The sequence below is a fragment of the Musca autumnalis genome, unplaced genomic scaffold (assembly GCF_047663935.1).
Source record: "Musca autumnalis isolate F117 unplaced genomic scaffold, ASM4766393v1 scaffold_5, whole genome shotgun sequence".
NCBI classification, from domain to species: domain Eukaryota; kingdom Metazoa; phylum Arthropoda; class Insecta; order Diptera; family Muscidae; genus Musca; species Musca autumnalis.
Genome location: NW_027412088.1, coordinates 139,130,533 through 139,153,492, shown reverse-complemented (window position 1 = coordinate 139,153,492; position 22,960 = coordinate 139,130,533). Strand labels below are relative to the sequence as shown.

The window sequence follows — 22,960 nt, the reverse complement described above, 5'->3', positions numbered from 1 at the left end:
GCAATGGTTTGACGAAGTTTTTTACACACAATTCAGAGAAACTCACTGTCTCAGACTCACATAAATTTGTAGGTTATGTGTTGTTCAAATTTTGGGATAGATACCATTTCACATAAGTAGGTGCTGGAGTAGCTAAAACACCAGTTTTTTGGGAGATATGCAATTTATTTGAAATTTAAATTATGAATTTTACTTAAACACGTTTTATGCAAAATAATAACAGCTATTTTGCATAAAAAAATAAAATTTTAGTAATTCGTAACAAACTACATATCGGACATGTGAACATCTCGAAACATTCGTAAGAGGCCATTAAGTATTAACCACTATATTATATTTGTAATCAGAACAAAATCATATGGAAATAATTTAGAGGATTCTGAAAAATAAAGTTCACATTAAACGTAATAGGTACAGTTCAGTAAAAACGTAATGTAATTTAATTTTGAAATCCATATGTCGGTTAAAATCAAGATAAAAAATTATGGATACATATTTTTAAATACCCCTGTATAAATTGGTATTACGGGTGTGTTTCAAAATCTCAACGAGATTTTTATGTAATTTAAGTAGGGTTAGGATTACTTCCCTATATTACATTACATTTACATTATTTATTGTATATATTAATTTATTCTCATCTATATTTCTTTAAAAATATGGTTTTTAATTGCCTCCTGTGAGGATTGAACTCACGACCCCTGGTTTACGAGACCAGTGCTCTACCACTGAGCTAAAGAGGCTCGTGACATTATTTTTTTGGCAACAATCCAACCGACTGTATGTTGAATGTGGTCCATTGTAGCCACAAAAAAGTTAAAACGGAGTTAAGTTCTCCCGGGCCGAACCTTCCACCATAAATTTTATTGGAACCAGATTTCGTAAACAAAGTTTTGTAGTCCCAACCGCGTGGTTCTATGTCTACAATGTTCGGTAGAGAAATTTTTTGACTATTAGCAACCCTAACTGCCCAATTGCAGCCAAAAAGGTCGAAAATGTAAAAAAACACCAATATATATGAAATCGGTTGGTACCGTTATATCGGTGTTATACCCCAAACGAGGACGTACATATAGACAGTTTTTGTGAAAATGTTTTCTTACCTCGGGAATCACAAAATCTTAAATTACGACTAAAATGAGATTAACACCTTCAAAATTCCTTAAAATGTAGACGAGTTACGCACGAGTCACTTCATATGGGGGCTATACCAAAGTGTGGACCTATATAGCCCATTTTCAATACTAAAAGTTCTACAGATCTACAACGAATTTAATACATCTACTTCAATCCGTTCGGACGCTAGAGTGATTACCACAGACGGCCGGACATGGCTATATCGATGTAAAATTGCATGCTGATCAAGAATATATCGGGATTTCTGAGTGAAATCGTACTTACTTTCTTAAGCTGGGTACACATTGTCAGTTTTAAATGACAGCTTTGTTGTTGCTTGCTAGTGTGGCCGTTCATTTTTCTCATTCATCATGCAACCACAAAATGTTTTGTGGTTGCTGGACGGTTTGACAGTTATCGATAATTGCGAAATATCGACATTCAAAACTGACAATGTGTACCCAGCTTTACATACCTGCCCATTACAGAACATTTGTTCCATAGACCGAACTAAGAAAAGATCTCCAATTCTATCAGTTTTTCGCTTCGCTTTTTGGAATACCGCGCCTTTTCATTTCTTCACCCACTTGTATGCTCCATCGAAGCTTAGGCCTCCCGATTCTGCGTGCACCGTCATGTGGCATGTATTCATACGCCTTTTTAGCGGGTTCACCATCGTTCATTCTTATGATGTGGCCTAGCCAACGCAATCGTTGCATCTCGATACGTTTAACTATATTCATGTCTTTGTATAGCTGGTATAGCTCGTGGTTCACACGACGTCGATATTCAACGTCAACGCAAATCAGCCCGCAGTATCAGCGTTTTGTATAGTGTTATTTTTGTTTGACGAGATGTGGCTTTGTTTTTAAATTGCTTACTTAGACCATAGTAGCATTTGTTGGCCAATACAATTCTTCTTCTTATTTCACAACTGATGTTGTTTGTTGTGTTCATGGCAGTGCCGAGGTAGACGAAGTCTTTAACTACCTCAAAATTATAGGTACCAACTTCCACAGTTGGTCTGAGCTCTATGGACGCTTTGCGCGTCGACACCATCAATTTGGTCTTTTCGCCGTTTACCGCCAGACCCACTTTCGCAGATTCTCCTTCGACCTCCTTAAAGGTATCAGTTACTTCCTTTACTGATCGTCCTATGATGTCTATGTCATCATCATAAGCAAGTAACATGTGACTATTGGTGTAAATTGTGTCATTTCTTTTGACATTTGCATCTCGTATTACCTTTTCCAGCAAAATGTCGAATAGGTCACACGAAAGCCTGTCTCCTTGTCCGAAACCTCTTTTGGTACTGAACTGTTCGGAGAGGTTCTTTCCAAGTTTAACTGATGACTAGACAGCGGAATCCTATGCAAATGCATATATGGTTAGGATAGTCGTAGAGAAAATCTGATTAGACAGAAACTCGTTTTATTACAAAATAAAACGAATTAGGCCCAGAAATTTTTGCATATTCTGCATATCGTGCATTTTTTGATATATTTGTACATATCTGCATAAAATGAGCATATGCAAAAATATATTCAAGGATTTTTGGTCTAAATATCCCACCGAAATGGCTGAAATTTGGTATTAAGTCTTCGTTAGGGGTATGCAACTTTACAACTGAAGTCTGTCCGAATAGGTCCACGACTTCATATAGCCCCCATAGAATAGGACCTCCCGATATTCGGTATTTTTAAGGTTGTGGCCTCAATATCCCACCGAAATGACTGAAATTTGGTATTTAGTTTTCGTTGGGGGTATAAAACATCCCACCTGAAATTTCTCGGTATAGGTTCACGTCTTCATATAGCCCCCATAGAACGGTCCCTCCGGATATCTTGTATTTTGAAGGTTGTGGCCTCAATATTCCTCCGAAATGGCTGAAATTTGGTATTAAGTCTTCCTTGGGGGTATAAATCATTCCACCTGAAATTTATCGGTATAGGTCCACGTCTTCATATATCCCCCATGGAATGATACCTCCAGATTTTCGGTATTTTGAAGATTATGGCCTCAATATCCCGCCGAAGTGACTGAAATGTGGAGTTTTGTCTTCGATGTGGGTATAAAACTTTCCACCTAAAATTTGTCGATATTGGTCCACGTCATCATATAGACCCCATAGAACGGTACTTCCCGATTTTCGGTATTTTGAAGGTTGTGACCTCAAAATCCCTCCGAAATGGCTGAAATTTGGTATTAAGTCTTCGTTGGTTCGATGTGGGTATAAAACTTACCACCTAAAATTTGTCGGTATTGGTCCACGTCATCATATAGACCCCATAGAACGGTACTTCCCGATTTTCGGTATTTTGAAGGTTGTGACCTCAACATCCCTCCGAAATGGCTGAAATTTGGTATTAAGTCTTCGTTGGGGGTATAAAACTTCCCACCTGAAATTTATCGGTATAGGTCCACGTCTTCATATAGCCCCCATAGAACGGTACTTCCCGATTTTCGGTATTTTGAAGGTTGTGACCTCAAAATCCCTCCGAAATGGCTGAAATTTTGTATTAAGTCTTCGTTGGGGGTATAAAACTGTCCACCTGACATTTATCGAAATAGGTCCACGTCTTCATATAGCCCCCATAGAATGGTACCTCCCGATTTTCGGTATTTTGAAGATTGGGGCCTCAATATCCCACCGATATGATTGAAATGTGGCATTTTGTCTTCGATGTGGGTATAAAACTTTCCACCTGAAATTTGTCGGTATAGGTCCACGTCTTATAGACCATATAGACCACATAGAACGGTACCTCCCGATTTTCGGTATTTTGAAGGTTGTGACCTCAAAATGCCTGAAATTTGGTATTAAGTATGCCTGGGTTGTAAAAAACGTTCCACCTAAAAGTTGTCGGTTTAGGTTCAGGCCTTCATATAGCCCCCATAAAGCGACACCTCCCGATTTTCGGTATTTTGAAGGTTGTGTCTGTGGTTATACATTTCTCTATTTTATTGACTTGTCTGAAGAGAATTTTAAACAGAAAAATTGTACACACAAAAATATTTTTGTACCTATTACACTGTGACACAAAATGGAACTCAAAGTCTGGGGGGTAAAAAATTTCTTTTGGAGATGAAAGCCCTTGATAAGTATATTAAGAACCCAAAAGGAAATTTTCGCCATAGGTCAAGTTTCTGAGATATCGCGCGATGAAGTTTTTGATTTTTTCCCTATAATACTTGGGAAAATAGCTCCATATCTCTGTTTGGCGTTATTGTAGCTTCGTTTTGAGGTGACATGTCTTCAGTCAAATCGATTGGCGAATCTTTTTGTAGAACAAATCATTCTTCTAACTCACTGCCTTTCATGTCCTTTTCGTCCTTTATTTCTTGAACCGTAGTGAAAGTACCACAAGATGAGATTTTTCAGCATCCAAATATTCTACAAAAATGTTGCTCAGAAGATTTTAGGCACGGTTCTCTTTGACAACTAATTGATTTTGTCCCGTTTTCATTGTCATTTTTGACATTTATTCGGACTTGGTTCAGAATTAAACTATGATTTGTTTTTCTGTATATTCGTTATTGGTTATGTATAGGTATGTAGACATTACAATTGGTTATTCGTTATGTAGACATCTGGGGTGCTTCTGAAATATTTACAACAAATAGACCTTGCAATGATGAACACGTTAATAACAAATTTTCTTGGAGGACAGATCCGGTTATCTCAGTTTTTGAACCGGATTAAAACCGATTTTTGAACTGGTTTTAAGTAACCGATTAAAGTTATATGTATACCATTAAAAAGCTTATAGAGTTGTCAATCATATTAAATTAACTCGCTTATGAAAACTTTGCTAGTTGCAGTTCTAGAACAAAAAAACCGTATTCTAAACCCGTTTTTAAGGAATAATATCAGTACGCGCAAATATGGATATCAAAGGCTGGGGGGTGAACAATTCTTTTTGACGATGAATGTTGATGAAGATAATATGATGAACCCGGAAGGACAGTTTTGCCATAGGTCAAACTTCTGAGTTATGGTATGATCAATTTTCGTTAAGTTTTTGGTCAAGAAAGAATTCATTTCGCCATAACTCAGAAGTTTGACCTATGGCAAAACTGTCCTTCCGGGTTCATCATATTATCTTCATCAACATTCATCGCCAAAAAGAATTGTTCACCCCCCAGACTTTGATATTCATATTTGCGCGTACTGATATTATTCCTTAAAAACGGGTTTAGAATACGGTTTTTTTGTTCTAGAACTGCAACTAGCAAAGTTTTCATAAGCGAATTAATTTAATATGATTGACAACTCTATAAGCTTTTTAATGGTATACATATAACTTTAATCGGTTACTTAAAACCAGTTCAAAAATCGGTTTTAATCCGGTTCAAAAACTGAGATAACCGGATCTGTCCTCCAAGAAAATTTGTTATTAACGTGTTCATCATTGCAAGGTCTATTTGTTGTAAATATTTCAGAAGCACCCCAGATGTCTACGTAACGAATAACCAATTGTAATGTCTACATACCTATACATAACCAATAACGAATATACAGAAAAACAAATCATAGTTTAATTCTGAACCAAGTCCGAATAAATGTCAAAAATGACAATGAAAACGGGACAAAATCAATTAGTTGTCAAAGAGAACCGTGCCTAAAATCTTCTGAGCAACATTTTTGTAGAATATTTGGATGCTGAAAAATCTCATCTTGTGGTACTTTCACTACGGTTCAAGAAATAAAGGACGAAAAGGACATGAAAGGCACTGAGTTAGAAGAATGATTTGTTCTACAAAAAGATTCGCCAATCGATTTGACTGAAGACATGTCACCTCAAAACGAAGCTACAATAACGCCAAACAGAGATATGGAGCTATTTTCCCAAGTATTATAGGGAAAAAATCAAAAACTTCATCGCGCGATATCTCAGAAACTTGACCTATGGCGAAAATTTCCTTTTGGGTTCTTAGTATACTCATCGAGGGCTTTCATCTCCAAAAGAAATTTTCCACCCCCCAAAAATGCTGCTGCACAGTGTTATTGAAATATTTATTGCATAAGAAAATATGTAAAATGCATAAATTTTGCATATGCAAAAATTTATGCATTTTGCATATGTCATATGTTTCGATTGCAATGTAATCAGAAGCCAAAAATAGGGGTTGCATAAAATTCCGCAGTCTACTGATGACCTACCTAGTGGCAGTTAGAGTCATTTTACAAAGCCGAATGAGCTTTGCGGGGATACCAAATTCAAACATGGCTTGGAATACCTTTGAACGTAGCGGGCTGTCGAAGACTGCTTTATTATCGACAAAAATGTGATATGTGTCGATCTGCATCTCTTGGGTCTTCTCAAGGATTTGCAGCAGGGTAAATATCTGGTCAATGGTGGACTTGCCAGGTCTAAAGCCACATTGGTATGGTCCTATTATTTCGTTGACCATTGCCTTTAGTCGTTCGCACAATATCCCCGACACTATCTTATAGGCAATAGGGAGAAGACTTATGCCCCTATAGTTCGAGCATACAGTCTCATCTCCTTTCTTGTGGACGGGAAACAGGATACTCAGTTTGCAATCGTCGGGTACGCGTACTTCCTGCCAGATGGTGCTAACTAGCTGATGCATACACCTTATAAGCGCGTCGCCTCTGATTTTAAACCAGCTCGGCTCCTGCTGCTTTATTATACTTCAGCCGGTTGATTGATGTTTTTATCTCATCTTGGCCGTGTGGTATACATTCTATACCATCTTCTGGGATTGGATCTGTGGTATCATCGTCTTCCCTACTATTGCATATATGATATTAAATCTGGAAAATTGCTTCCCACTGTGTAAATTTGTTTCTATCTTTTATTAGATTGTTGATAAAAATAAAAAAATACAAAAAAGGCTTTTTTGTATTTGGACCAATTCACAATAGGTCAAACAGCCCATTTTACTGGCCAAAAGTCAGATTTCGCACTTTGTATTTTCACTTATTTTGTGTTACTTTCTTTTAAGAAACACTCCAAATATAATAAAAATAAATTTTGTTTTTGTATGAGAAATTATACCGTTACATGGCAGGCTGCCAAATATATATTATCCAAATATCTTAAAAAACTTGTTAACGAAATATGTTTACTTGTATACGATCAGGGTGAAACAAAATCACAATATTAGCATAAGTAACGATTTGATTAGAAAGTATTCGATATCTATTTATCAAAAATGCCCTCCTATCATCATTTATGTGTATAAATAGTTATTAAATGGGTGTTAACTTCGAGTTTTCGAAGAAAGTAGAACATTTTGAGGTTATGTACGCTTTTAAAGTCTCGGCAACGTTCGGCAATGAAAGTGAAAATTGAAATTGGTTCATTACCTCGTGCCGAATGCAGAAAATTTTATGTGATTTTGCGTAAATTTGCTCGACAAGAATTATACAACTTTTTTTAGGTTACCACATTTCCATAATATTGATTTTTTTGAAGTCAGGGTTAAACCTCTTACCAAATATTGCTAGCCAAATTGGAGTCTACAGCATTCTGCTGTGTTCTAAAGTCAAATTATTTACAAATCTTTTATAAATATATACAGTTATAGTCAAAATATGTCACATCATAATGTGGGATTTTCAAGGTAATAATTTTAAGGCATATTCACATTAAAACTAAAACGAAACACAACAAAAAAGCTTCTGAACTTATGGGACGTCGATGCCTTCAATTCTGTAGACAAATAAGAGACCTTCCAGTTTTTTTCACCAAAGGGTTAAGGTACCAGTTGTGTATTTGGTCCATAAAGGGTTAATTTTTTGGCCCACGTTGTTCCATTTTTCTCCCTGAATCTAAAAACGCTATATTAACTTAAACCAAATACTTGTTTTAACTTTAAGACTTTTGGCCAATAAAATTGCCCTTTTGACCTATAGTGCAATTTTAAGAATTTATGAGTATTTCTTTGCAAATAGCTTTTACAGAATTCGACTTTTTTAAGGCGCTATATCTCTGGAACCTTTAGTCAATAAAAGAAAAAAATCTGACAATATACTGAAATGTTTTGCGGATGAGCAGCATCACCACAAAAAAAATAAATGAAATCAAAAACCACTTTTTGTAAAAGTGTCCGATTTTACCCAGAAAACCCCTAAATATACTTTGTGTGATCTAAAATGATTATTTCGAGGGGTTACAAACTTAATATACCCTCCATAGTATGGTGGAGGGCAGGTGAAATCCCAGCTGATGTCTTTTCTTGCTGTCAAAATATATATATTTTTTAAAAATAGTTAAAAAATATTTCATTTAAACCAAGTTTATACTTCTACAATTTGTTTATTTGAATTGTGCCAATAATATTTTTATTTTATTCCTTTTTGCGAATTCCTCGCTACAAAAACTTTTGGCATCAATAGTAACCGTACTAATGAATTTTCGTGGATGGTATAAAATTGTAGCAGTTAATAGATCAAATTGATAACAAATTATTTTCGAAAATTATCTAAACATTTTGAAGTCGATAAGAGATCTGAAAGACACTGATAACATCTTCAAAAGATGTAATGATCACAATTGGTTACAATTATTTTGCGAATATCGATTTTTAACTTACATTTGGGAGCCTCTTTAGCTCAGTGGTAGAGCACTGGTCTTGTAAACCAGGGGTCGTGAGTTCAATCCTCACAGGAGGCAAGCCTCTTTGGATGTACATTTGATGTGTACAATTATCCTTTGGATCCAAAGAAATAATTAAAATAATGGGAAAGAAACCTTTTAATATTCTCTTGTGAGGGGTTTCTAGAATTTTTACAGCTCTGACGACTATCAACAACTACAGAATCATTTTGAAAATTATATTCTACTAAAAGGACATTATTACTCTAAACCGAAAATTCACCTTTTCAAGAGATATTGCTTAAGCCTGTAAAACGCCTCCATTGCAACGTCATTTGAAAATAGGAAAAAAATAATAATAATCGAATCCTTTTTATCCTCATACCTTGAAGACAAAAGATGTTTCATGTTTTTAATCTGCTTTAAGCATAACCTATAATTAAATTAGAAACGCATTAACTGCAAATTTTGTTTTTGTTTTTTTCTAACATTTTCCTCCTATCGAACAAATAACAAACCAACAAGTGAGGTAAACATTTATTCACCTACTGACACACATTCATATTCAGCACATTTTTCAAGTGCATCATTATCCTTTTTATTGGAAAAGAAAACACACGTTTTCCTTGCTTTTTAAGACAAGAAGAGAACCAAAAAACGGCAGCAGGTTGTAATGCCATTCCTGTGCAGCCAGAAGGATTATCACGCATGCCACACATTTGATAACGTGTAATTAATGCGGCAAAGATGTTTGAGCTGCTAAAGATGCTACGGAGATAAATGAGCTGGACACAAGAAAAAAAAAAACACACAGAACCGCAAATAATTCGATGGGAGTTACGTGTCTTTAACTAATCGTCCTATTCCTTTTTTTGCAGTTGCAATGCAGCGGCAATTTTAAGCGGCAGCAAGTGTTTGATATCCTTTTTGTGGTTATAATGATTAGGAATTTCCTGGAACGTGCAGTTAGAAAATGAAAGGATATTAAAAATATTTAAAATGGTAGTTGCAATGTTGGGTGACGTAGGGGATGGAAGATACCAAGGAACGGTCCTGACCGGTTTTAACATGGCAAGGCCCAGGATTTATCTTGGTCCCACTTTCATCTCAAGTGGACACTGACCTCCCCGTGGTGTCACCTGGGGAACTGCCTTTAACACCCGTTAAAGGTAGTGAGCTAACATGTGCCGCGCGTTCACCCATAAGAACGTTAAAAAACTTGGGTTTGGGCGTCGGGTTAGTAACCCTCCCCTAGAAAAAAACAGCCTACTATGAAAAAACGAAAGAAAAGAAAAACAAACCCCTCTAAAGTTGACGAACCCCGCAAACGTTTTAAGGACCATGATCTGCGAATCTGCACCTGGAATGTTCGCACTCTTTATAGAGAAGGTGCAGTCTTCGCATTGGCAGACGTACTTGGAAAGTACAAAGCCGATATTACTGCCATACAGGAAATACGATGGACTGGGAAAGATGTCACAACAACACCTAAAGGTGACGCACTGTATTATAGCTGCCATGACACAAAGCATTTTACCATTTTTACCATTTTTGGCTAGAGCCATTATTTATTGAGAAAATCTTAAACCTATACAAAATGACTTATTGCTAGTCTTATCTTATATAAATAAACATGTGGCTTTGCGCTACCTTCTGATATCATATAAATTTATGCTGTGGATTGGCCACTAGCAAAATATCGAACAAAATTTATTATATAATATTTAAATAGTTTAGCCCAAAAAATTCAATTTAAAAAAGGGCAAGGGGCAAAGGGCATGACACAAAGCATGAGTTTGGTTGCGGTTTTGTAGTTGGTCGAAGGTTAAAACATCTGGTCTCCAGCTTCACCCCAGTGAATGAAAGACTTGCTACAATTCGATTTAAAGCAAAATTCTTCAACATCAGCTTTATCTGCGTTCATGCCCCAACCGAAGACAAGGACGAACAGACCAAAGATATATTCTACGAGAGCTTAGAAGAAACATATGACCGTTGTCCTGCCCATGACATTAAAATTGTTCTAGGCGATTTTAATGCCAAAATTGGAAAGGAGAATATCTTTGGACAAACAGTTGGGAAATTCAGTCTACATAGTGAAACATCAGACAATGGAATGAGGCTGATAGACTTCGCAGCGGCAAAAAACATGGTAGTTAGCAGTACCAGATTTAAGCATCTCGATATTCATAAGGGCACTTGGCTGTCTCCAGACCAAAGAACAATAAATCAAATTGATCACGTTGTGATAGATGGAAGACATTCATCGAGCGTGTTGGATGTACGATCGTTCCGAGGAGCAAACATAGATTCGGACCATTACCTCGTTGCAGCAAAGGTACGTACCCGTCTAAACGTTGCAAATAAAGCACGGACAGACACAACACGAAAGTTGGACATCGCCAAGCTGCAAACACAACAGATAGCCACAGCATATTCCACTCAACTGACCCAATTGCTTAATGATAGCGCTTCTCGTCCCGATAACATATCAGCACAATGGCAAAATATTGCCCACTCCATGCAAACAGCCGCAAAATCAGTACTTGGTTACCAGAGACCTCCACCAAAGAATCCGTGGTATGACCAGGAGTGCCGTGCTGCTACCGAAGAAAAAATGCGGCATATAGGGCTACTTTACAATCAGTAGCAACGCGTAGCGCACGAGAGAGGTATCGGGAGAAAAGGAGAGAGGAGAAACGTCTTTTCCGCAGGAAAAGAGAGAAATGGAAAAGAGGGAGTGCGAACAAATGGAGATGTACAGGAGACAGAACGAAGTCCGAAAATTCTGATGGCTTTGGTACAGGAATATCCTCCTGTAGAGATCAACAAGGTAATTTGGTAACTGATACAGATAATGTGCTCAGGATATGGAAAGAACATTTTTCCAAACTGTTGGTATCCGATAGCAGTGAAGACGGCGAAGATACCACAGATCCAATCCCAGATGATGGTATTGAATGTATACCGCCCAGCCAAGATGAGGTAAGGACAGCAATAAACCGGCTGAAGAATAATAAGGCGGCAGGAGCAGATGGCCTACCAGCCGAGCTGTTCAAAACCGGAGGCGACACGCTGATAAGGTGTATGCATCAGCTAGTTAGCACCATCTGGCAGGAAGAACGCGTACCCGACGATTGGAACGTGAGCATCCTATGTCCAGTCCACAAGAAGGGTGATAAGACTGTGTACTCCAATTATAGGGGCATAAGTCTGCTCCCTATTGCCTATAAGAGAGTATCTGGCATATTGTGTGAGAGACTAAAGCCTATGGTCAATGAAATTATTGGACCCTATCAGTGCGGCTTTAGACCTGGCAAATCCACCATTGACCAGATATTTACCTTGAGACAAATCCTGGAAAAGACCCAAGAAATGCAGATCGACACCTTCCATCTTTTCGTCGATTATAAAGCAGCATTCGACAGCCCTATACGTTCAAAGGTGTTCCAAGCCATGTCTGATTTTGGTATTCCTGCAAAGCTCATTCGACTTTGTAGAATGACATTAACTGAGACGAGATCCTCAGTTAAAATTGGAAAGAACCTCTCCGAAGAGTTTACTACCAAAAGAGGTTTCAGACAAGGAGACGGCCTGTCGTGTGATCTATTCAACATCCTGCTGGAAAAGGTCATACGAGACGCGAAGGTCAAAAGAAATGGAACGATATACACGAACAGCCACATGTTACTGGCTTATGCCGACGACATTGACATCATGGGTCGATCGGTAAAGGAAGTAACTGACACCTTTGCAAAAGTCGAAAGAGAATCTGCTAAAGTTGGTCTGGCAGTAAACGGCGTAAAAACCAAGTTGATGGTATCGACGCGTAATATGTCCATAAACACAGCACCATCTGTGAATGCTGGTACCTATAATTTTGAGGTAGTAAAGGACTTCGTCTACCTCGGCACCGCCATAAACACAACAAATAACATCAGTTGTGAAATACGAAGAAGAATAGTGTTAGCTAACAGATGCTACTTTGGGCTGAGTAAGCAGTTTAGGAATAAAGCCACCTCTCGTCAAACAAAAATAACACTGTACAAAACACTGATACTACCCGTGCTAATGTATGGTTCCGAAGCATGGGTACTTGCTCAAGCAGATAAGGCAGTGCTTTGTGTGTTTGAGAGAAAAATTCTTCGAAAGATCTACGGGCCAATCTGTGTTGACGGCGAATATCGGCGTCGTATGAACATCGAGCTGTATCAACTATACAATGACATCAATATAGTTGAACGAATCGAGATACAACGATTGCGATGGCTAGGCCATGTTATAAGAATGAGTGATGATGAACCCGCTAAAAAGGCGTATAAATACGGGCCGCATGGAGGTTCTCGCAGATCTGGAAGGCCAAAGCTTCGTTGGAGCGAACAAGTGAAACGAAATATCACAAAGCTACATATCCCAGATTGGGAAAATACAGCAGCAAACAGAGATGATTGCAGATTTTTTCTTAGTTCGGCTTATGGAACAAATGTTCTGTAAAAGGCCAGCTAAGTAAGTAAGTAAGTTGCAATGTTGGCAAATGTCAGGTTCACTTCTTGTAACTTTCTATCGCGGATTCTTGTTTGAATTTCTAATACTATTTTGAGTCCAAAAAAGATTATTTAGTAGACTTTTATATTGGTTCAGTAATCTATTTAAGCATATCTATATAGCTGAATATTACCAGGAGCCAAATTTGGCACTAGAGTTATCTTCTTTCATTGCCCAGAAGAGAGATGGTGGAGCTCCAAAAATCAGTCATAATGGCGAAATTTCGTATTGACTCGAAGTTTCTTTTCAGCTCTTTAATAAAAATACAAAAACCTTTAAGAAAATGTCCATCATCTGCTTTCATACTCTTCTTCACCATCATTGGCCTTATTTTTGTATTACTTCACAACAGCCAAGCTCACGTTTCTATAATGATTTTAAAACCTAACAAAGTATCAAACATCAAGCCTATCAAAGTTAACAAAAAGGGTATCCTAGCAACATTAGTACAAGCAAACATGTGTCCTATTTTCTGTCAACGCTTTCTTTTTTTAAGAAAATATCCTTGAAAAGGATGCTTAAGGATAATTGAAATGAAATCGTGAAGTGGATATTTCAGCATTATCTTACGTCTTGTCTTACAATGTATTTTTGGGTGTTTGTGTGTGTGGGACTCTTTTGAGTGTGTCATCATTAGGTTGTTGCTGTTGTCCACTTTAAACAGGATGATCAAAACAAGTGCAAAATTTTGATAAGTTTCATTTCATTTGGCTTTCTTTTCAATTTACTTTGCAATTCGTGGCAGTGGGAGTAGCAGCTCTTCATATGATATGGACGGACAATGGTAACACATCAATTTGATTGGTTGTTAGTGGAGTCGGAATTCTTTTCTTTCCATCTGATTTTTTTGTTGTTCATTCACCAAAAAGGAAAAAAAGGTATTTTTTGATTAGAATGTGTTGGGGCGTGTAGGAGAGAAGAGCCAAAAGGTGGTTTGTCTGGATGGGGTTTAAAGGAAATGTTAACGTTGGAAGTAGTACATACAACAACTAGTTGTTGTTGTCCTATAGTTACAACATCCCGGAAAATAATATGTCTTTCTGTTTCCACTTTAAGAAGGGGAATGTTTTGTTGCCATGTTGTTGGTTTTTTGCTCTCAAAGCTTTTCATTTGTAAGGACATCATAAAAATTGTTGAAATTTTTTTATTTGTCAATTATCTTAAATTTACACATTTCACAAAGTATCCATCCTTGTTGTTAACTTGGACGGACAATGATGAGCTAAATGTTTTCCCCCTAACGTTTTATATCATGCTCATATGTGGGTTATATACTCGTATAATAATGTGTATGTGTGTGTGTGTTTTTTGGAAATTGTTTGATGAAAAACACGAAATGTTTTGTTGATTAAAAAACATGTTAACATTGTTTAACTTGTTAACATCATCAAATTAACGGGACATATGAAGTGCCATTTGAAGGATTATTTTGTTCATTGTGATTAAATATCAAAGTTAATTGGAGTTTATAATCCAATTGAAATAAAGGTATACTTAGCAAGCAAACTCCCGTACCATTTTGGTCTCTTAATTATTGCAATGACTAAATTAAAAATAAAAGTTAAAAAGCTTTATGTTCCGAAGGGCCTAACTTTTAATACCCTCCACCATGAAATATTCTTCATTGAAATATAATAGTTTTTGGCCATAACAGCTCAACTCGAAAGATAATTAATTCAAATATCACTCCAAAACGAATTAATTAAATATCACTATAAATGACCTTCGCCTTAATAAGGAAAAACAAAAAATAATTTTAGCATGAGCCGGGCTAGGATTCGAACCTGGGTCCCGACAAATGAGTGTCGAGGTTGCCGGCGACTTAGCGTTCTGTCCCACCATCAACTTGTCAGAGACTCCGATGACAATAATTGATGATGAAAATCTTCTGATATAGAAGAACAAGTACTAATGACGTATGAATAACAAACTTACCATAGTATTTACCTAATGAATTGCGTATATATATACTAGTTACCAAGATTTGCCTTCGTCTGCCACAAAAACAACATCCTAATATGCCTGAAGATCGGCCTAACCACCCGTGAAACGTAGCATAATGGTTGCATGCGTGGGACTTCGGTATACTTCTAATTTTTCAATGTATCTCTTAGGTCTAAACAGCTCGACTCGAAAGAGAGTTAATTAAAAATGCTGAACATTTGTGTGGTGGTACCCCAAGTAGTGGACTGTTAGGTCCCACTTTTTAACATAAACTAAGTTTGGACACAATATTTCGACATCCAAAGTTTGGACCAGCCAGTACACTTTCTGGCCGTAGGAGTATTTTACGGGTTATTTTCTCAAGAAGTGTCGACTTGCCACTTATAAAACTTATACCATCGTAATAGGGACCTAGAATGCAACATGTTGCAAAAAAAAATCAGTACTATTCGAGAGCAGGTCATAAACTAAACTTTTCCGAAATTTTGTTTGGGAGGTACCCGAAGGAGTGGACCGATTGAGTACATATTGGAACCTCATTTATGTCTGATAGAAATTTCACGATGTGTAAGGTATGGATCAGATCGGTTACTACTTTTAAGAGTTATCGTTCGCACAATTTTTCCGAACATTTTCGAACTTTTGTGGGGGAGGTACCTGAAGGAGTGGACCGATATGGCCCATCTTCGAACTTAAACTAAGTTAGGACAAAATATTACGAAGGCCAAATCTTGGACCAAATCGGTTCATCCGTTCGAGAGTTATCGTGCGCACCAGCTAGCCAAACAAACAGACGGACGGACATTGCTAAACCGACTCCAAATTTAAAACTCGAAATACTTACCGTTACCGTGTGAAAATTTAGCTAACAACTCCAAAATACCTGAAATGTACAGTTATGTCGGGGCCATTCCAAAACCTGGACCGAGGTAGCCCATTTCCGAATTTGACCTGTCGGCAAACAAAAAACGCATCTGTGCAAAATTTTAGCGTCCTATCTGAATTTATTTGGAAGTTCGAGTGATAGACTGTCGAACGGAAATGCATATATCGACTCCAAATTTTAACCTAATCAATAACATACATGTCTATTTCAATGCGTTACAAACGGAAGACAAACATTACACTGTGTGTAATTTTTTGAGTCATGTTTTATTAACCATATTCTGACACCACAGTTTGATAGAACACAAAAATGAGAAGACACGTGTCTCGTCGTTTTTCCCTATCTCATCAACTTTCGCGGTTATAGGCCTCCAAAGGTTTGATGCTTTGATGTAAAAAAGGTAATTTAGTCAGGACTATATCTTCCAAACCGTTAGGAAATTTGAAGGAGGCAAAGTTGTAGCTCTTTAAAAGTCAAAATTGACCATGGTCAAATTTCTTTTAAAATTTTTCTCAAATTTTGTTATACAGCTTTCAAACCGATCAAATTTGAAGCAAACAACCAACTACAAAAATGTAGTTGTTGTTTTGCTATTTTGAGCATTAAGATTCATTTCTACCGAGTTCGTATATTCTAGAAAGATTATTGTAATCTGAGGTACATTTTTGTATTTGGTTGTTTGCTTCAAATTTGATCGGTTTGAAAGCTGTATAACAAAATTTGAGAAAAATATTAAAAGACATTTGACATGGTCAATTTTGACCTTGCAGATGAAGTTTAATGGGTTATATGTGTTGACACTTTGTGTTCTTTAAGACAAGAGCTACAACTTTGCCTCTGAGATAAATTCAAATTTCCTAACGGTTTGGAAGATATAGTCCTGACTAAATGACCCTTTTTACATCAAAGCCTCAAACCTTTGAAGGCCTATAACCGCGAAAGTTGATGAGATAGGGAAAAACCACGAGACACGTGTCTACTCATTTTTGGCGTTCTATCAAATTGTGGTGTCAGAATATGGTTAATAATTTTGGTGTTGCACAGTGTTATATACCCTCTATACTATGGTGGAGGGTATAAAAAACTAAAGCATACCCAAAGAGTGGCCTAAAACTTTCGGAGCTTTCGGAAGGGCCTAATATTTTCTGGATTTTAATTCACCACTAAATACTTAAAAAAGTTACATTTATATGTTACACGTATAATATCTCTATGTCGGTGTAATAATGCAATCAAAAAAATGTTGAGAAGTGTAAAGTTTATTTTGACGCTCACTGTATATATTTATATAAATATATTATATAAATATATTTTTTAACAAAGTCATTCCCCGAGTCTGGGAATAACATATTGGTAAAAAACCTGAGCAGCAGTAAATCATTTAGAAAGAAATGCTATGCTCCATCTGCATTTCCAGTAGATAAAAAATAATAAGTTATTTCTAAAAAAATACAAAGCAAATCTTTTTATTTTACCCATTATTAACTTACTTTCTCTTTGAGAGTGTACGACAACTGGAATCACAGAAGATAGCCTCAGTATACTCCACACTACTTACACAATTGCAAAATATAGGTATTCTTTGTTCCGAAAATACCCGCAAAATTCGTTCTTGGGTATGTTAGGTTAGGTTAAAGATACGCTGCCGTCAAAAACAGCGATCTCCACACTTCATTGTGCTCATCCTGATTGGATTTTGAACATGATACATGAATATGCGACTAGAAATCGTGCCCAAAAAGTTTGTAACGCATCGGAATAATGGTCGTAGACCCATACTTATATATATATACCAAAATGATTGTCTCGACGAGCTAGGGGCGGGGGCAACTGCCCCTCCCTAGCTATTCCTGGCTACGCCCATGTCTAGGGCATCAAAATCGATAAAATATAGAAAATTAAGTAACCAAGTAACCTTTTGCTAAAATCTTCCAAATAAAGTTCTCAGCAATTCTGCAGAACATTCTGAAACTCTAAAATGCTTACTTCACGTTGTTTCAGCGGTATTTTGCATCGTATCTTTTACAACACCTATTTCAAACACAGTTCATACCAACGGTTTATTCTCGTATTTCGGATTTCACCACATTATTGACATATTTATTAATTCGTTTTTGAAAAATATACTGAAAACAGCATGATGGAGGCATTTTATACATCAATGTCATGTTCTGAAGAGTTGTGTATTACATTCCAGGGAATATTTTTCCAAAAGAAAACGATAAGAAAAAATTAGGGGTTTTGGACATATTTTGCGAAATGTATACAAACTATGGAATTTTTCGATATTCTATAAAATTTGAGGCAATAAATGTAGTTTTTGGAGTTCATTATACAAAGTTGAAGATGAAGATTCACATAGGTTTCAGATATATAGCCCAGAATTGCTTTAAAAAGTCAATATTTAAACATGTTTAGATGGGGCCATAAAATCCAAGCTGGATCTGACACAACAAAACCCAACAAGGGCTTTTGTCGTTTGGTTCTGTACTTTCAAAAAATCAACAGCTTAAATTGTTTGTACAAGTTTATCTTAAAAATGTTTCATATAATTGTTCCACAAACATCCCAGATGGGACAAAGGAGACTTCTCTCATATCAATGAGTGCACCCCGATTCATATTAGCTCAATGATATGGGACCTACTGTTTATTGCCGAGTCCGAACGGGGCCTGTCCTAAGACACCACTTGTAGAGAAGTTTTGCAAGGCTGAAATACTCAGAAAATGTCGCCAACATCACTGAGGACGGCACCCAAAAAATGTTGCATAGTATTATTAAAACACCAAGTGGGAAGAGGTTAGTTCCTTTCGGAAAATACAGAGTAGACCATTGTTTCGAATATCGACACATATCTTCATCAGCTCTATTAGTTGGTTTGTGTTGAAACAAAACACTCCTCCTCAATTTTATATCGAATCGATTTTTTTGGAATAAGTACTTATAGGGTGCAACATGCTCTTGTTAAAATAATGGGGTAGTTGGTTGGTTTGTAGGTAATTACGTCTACCAAAAAGTACTATATAACTCGTTATTTTGTAATGTATATTTTTGCTGAGTATGACTGAGAGAAGTCTCACTTGTCCCGTCTGGGATGTTTGTGGAACAATTATTATTATACTATGACTGCAATCTATATAAACAGCATGGTTTAATAGAAGTAGGTGAAGGTTGACATTTTAGTAGGGGATAATATAAATTAGCCTCAGAACCTCTTTTATTCTCGAAAAAGAGGAATTAAAGAAGGCTAATTTTTACAAAGACTAAGATAAGAAAAAACATTATGATTATCGACTTTGTGCAACGATTTTATGCTTTATAAATGAAAAATGGAAAAACTGAGGAAGCATTTCCTTTCTCTGGACAATCTTAAAGCACATTGTTCATTTTTGAAATTCTCTAGAAATTACGACAATTACTTTTCCACAATTTAACAAATTTGTTTGGTGATAAACTCTTTCCCCTTCTTTTCATTGGATGGAATTCTTAAAAATTCCATGGAATATGACACAAGAAGAGAGATGACAATTGTCTGTCAATAGTTATTGGACCAGAAACATTTATCACTTTGCGTAATTTATTGGGAACCCTGAAGGACAAAAACCAAGAAAAAAACGAAAGGATAACAATGATAAAAACTAACAGTACATTGTCTGGAGACAAAATTCATATGAAATCTTTTTGATGAGTTATGTGTTCACTGTCATACTTTGTGTGTGTGTGTTCTCGGCCTACTGTGCGTAGGGCATTGTTCGTGTAGTTTGAAATAGACAATGTCTGGCCCAAATATGCTGAAGAATAGACAACGAAAAATGAGATAAACAATAATCATTTTATGATCAACATCGATCATTGCCCAATCATTGATTGTCTCGGTTAGAAAGAAGACGAAAAGTCAAAGCCAAAAACAAAAGGGTAATACACAAAAAAAATTGAAACTGATGATGACACCAACGTTGTGCCAACTGATAACTGATGTTGTGGGAAAGGCAAACATTGGTTAAATCCTACCAGCTATGATTGTTCAAGAAAAAAGGAAAACAAGGAAAAAGACAATGTTTAAAGGACATAAATTATATAACAACAAATGCGAGAACATGGGCGGTATAGTAATATCCTGCTGGTTATATAACAGGACAAAAAGTTGCCAATGTGACTATGGCAAGGATGTTGGAGATGAAAAGAATTCTCGGAAATTGCAAGGAAGAGTTAAGTTCCACAAAAATAAAAGTAGAACAGAGCCATCTGATTCTAAGGGTTCGAAAGGCTAAGTTCCATTCTCAACCTTGGATATTCCTGACGTGCCAAAATGATACTTCTCTCGTAAAATAATTTCATTATTTATGTTTCATTTCCTTTTTATATTACAGACGCCAATAATATATATATATATATATATATATATATATATATATATATATATAACCGAATTGTATACTGTGTATATGACCCACAGTGTCGTCCAAATTAAGTGTTAGAAAATATTTTTATTTGTCCAAAGGACAACTTATAACAAAAACAGTTCCACATTTGCCTCCTGTGAGGATTGAACTCACGACCCCTGGTTTACAAGACCAGTGCTCTGCCACTGAGCTAAAGAGGCTCTTATAGCCAATCAAATCAAAAATCATTATGTATTGATTTTGAAAAGGTTTGATTACAATCTTATCATGATAACATTGTGTGTGATTTTTTGAGTCATGTTTTATCTTTATATGTTCTAGAAAGTTGTTTATTGAAATCTTAGGTACATTTTTGTAGTTAACTTACTTACTTACTTAGTTGGCCCATTACAGAACATTTGTTCCATAGACCGAACTAAGAAAAGATCTCCATTCCTCTCTGTTTTTCGCTTGACTTTTTGGAATACCGCACCTTTTCATTTCTTCATCCACTTGTTTGCTCCATCGAAGCTTAGGCCTGCCGATTCTGCGTGCACCGCCATGTGGCATGTATTCATACGCCTTTTTAGCGGGGTTCATCATCGCTCATTCTCATGATATGGCCTAGCCAACGCAATCGTTGCATCTCGATACGTTTAAATATATGCATGTCTTTGTATAGCTTATATAGCTCGTGGTTCATCCGACGTCGATATTCACCGTCGACGCAAATCGGCCCGTAGATCTTTCGAAGAATTTTCCTCTCAAACACACCAAGCACTGCCTTATCTGCTTGCGCAAGTACCCATGCTTCGGAGCCATACATTAGCACGGGTAGTATCAGCGTTTTGTATAGTGTTATTTTTGTTTGACGAGATGTGGCTTTGTTTTTAAATTGCTTACTTAGACCATAGTAGCATCTGTTGGCCAATACAATTCTTCTTCTTATTTTACAACTGATGTTGTGTGTTGTGTTTATGGCAGTGCCGAGGTAGACGAAGTCTTTAACTACCTCAAAATTGTAGGTACCAACTTCCACAGTTGGTCCGAGCTCTATGGACGCTTTGCGCGTCGACACCATCAATTTGGTCTTTTCGCCGTTTACCGCCAGACCCACTTTCGCAGATTCTGCTTCGACCTTCCTAAAGGTATCAGTTACTTCCTTTACTGATCGTCCCATGATGTCTATGTCATCAGCATAGGCAAGTAACATGTGGCTATTGGTGTAAATTGTGCCATTTCTTTTGACATTTGCATCTCGTATTACCTTTTCCAGCAAAATGTTGAATAGGTCACACGAAAGGCTGTCTCCTTGTCTGAAACCTCTTTTGGTACAAAATTCTTCGGAGAGGTTCTTTCCAATTTTAACTGAGGACCTAGTATCAGTTAAAGTCATCTTACAAAGCCGGATGAGCTTTGCGGGGATACCAAATTTAGGCATTGCGTGGAATACCTTTGATCGGAGGGGACTGTCGAATGCTGCTTTATAATCGACAAAAAGGTGAAATGTGTCGATCTGCGTCTCTTGGGTCTTCTCTAGGATTTGTCGCAGGGTAAATATCTGGTCAATGGTGGACTTGCCAGGTCTAAAGCCACATTGGTATGGTCCAATTATTTCGTTGACCATTGGCTTTAGTCGTTCGCACAATATCCCTAACACTATCTTATAGGCAATAGGGAGAAGACTTATGCCCCTATAGTTGGAGCATACAGTCTTATCTCCTTTCTTGTGGACGGGAAATAGGATGCTCAGGTTCCAATCGTCGGGTACGCGTTCTTCCTGCCAGATGGTGCTAACTAGCTGATGCATACCCTTATCAGCGCGTCGCCTCCGGTTTTAAACAGCTCGGCTGGTAAGCCATCGGCTCCTGCTGCTTTATTATTCTTCAGCCGGTTGATTGCTGTTTTTACCTCATCTTGGCCGCGCGGTATACATTCTATACCATCTTCTGGGATTGGGTCTGTGGTATCATCGTCTTCGCTACTATTGGATACCAGCAGATTGGAGAAATGTTCCTTCCATATCCTGAGCACGCTATCTGTATCTGTTACCAGATTACCTTGCTGGTCTCTACAGGAGGATGTGCCTGTACCAAAGCCATCAGTTTGATGTTTCACTCTTTGGTAGAATTTTCGGACTTAATTCTGGCTCCTGTACATCTCGATTTTTTCACACTCCCGCTTTTCCATTTCTCTCTTTTTCTTGCGGAAAAGACGTTTCTCCTCTCTCCTTTTCTCCCGATATCTCTCTCGTGCGCTACGCGTTGCTACTGATTGTAAAGTAGCTCTATATGCCGCATTTTTCTCTTCGGTAGCAGCACGACACTCCTGGTCATACCATGAATTCCTTTGTGGAGGTCTCTGGAATCCAAGTATGGATTTTGCGTCTGTTTGCATGGAGTGGGCAATGCTTTGCCATTGCGCTGAAATGTTATCGGGATGAGGTGTGCATTGATTAAGCAATCGCCTAGAATGATTTTAATGTCATGGGCAGGGCAACGGTCATATGTTTCTTCGAA

The 22,960-nt window shown here is 37.2% G+C and overlaps 3 non-coding genes across 3 annotated transcripts; 1 reads left to right on the top strand and 2 right to left on the bottom strand.

Annotated features, from left to right (window-relative positions):
- Positions 1–671: 671 nt before the first annotated feature.
- On the bottom strand, positions 672–743 carry TRNAT-CGU (transfer RNA threonine (anticodon CGU)). The gene has a single exon. It is a non-coding gene; the product is annotated as a tRNA-Thr (tRNA).
- Positions 744–8,690: 7,947 nt separating this feature from the next.
- Positions 8,691–8,762, top strand: TRNAT-UGU (transfer RNA threonine (anticodon UGU)). The gene has a single exon. It is a non-coding gene; the product is annotated as a tRNA-Thr (tRNA).
- Positions 8,763–20,590: 11,828 nt separating this feature from the next.
- On the bottom strand, positions 20,591–20,662 carry TRNAT-UGU (transfer RNA threonine (anticodon UGU)). The gene has a single exon. It is a non-coding gene; the product is annotated as a tRNA-Thr (tRNA).
- Positions 20,663–22,960: the final 2,298 nt, after the last annotated feature.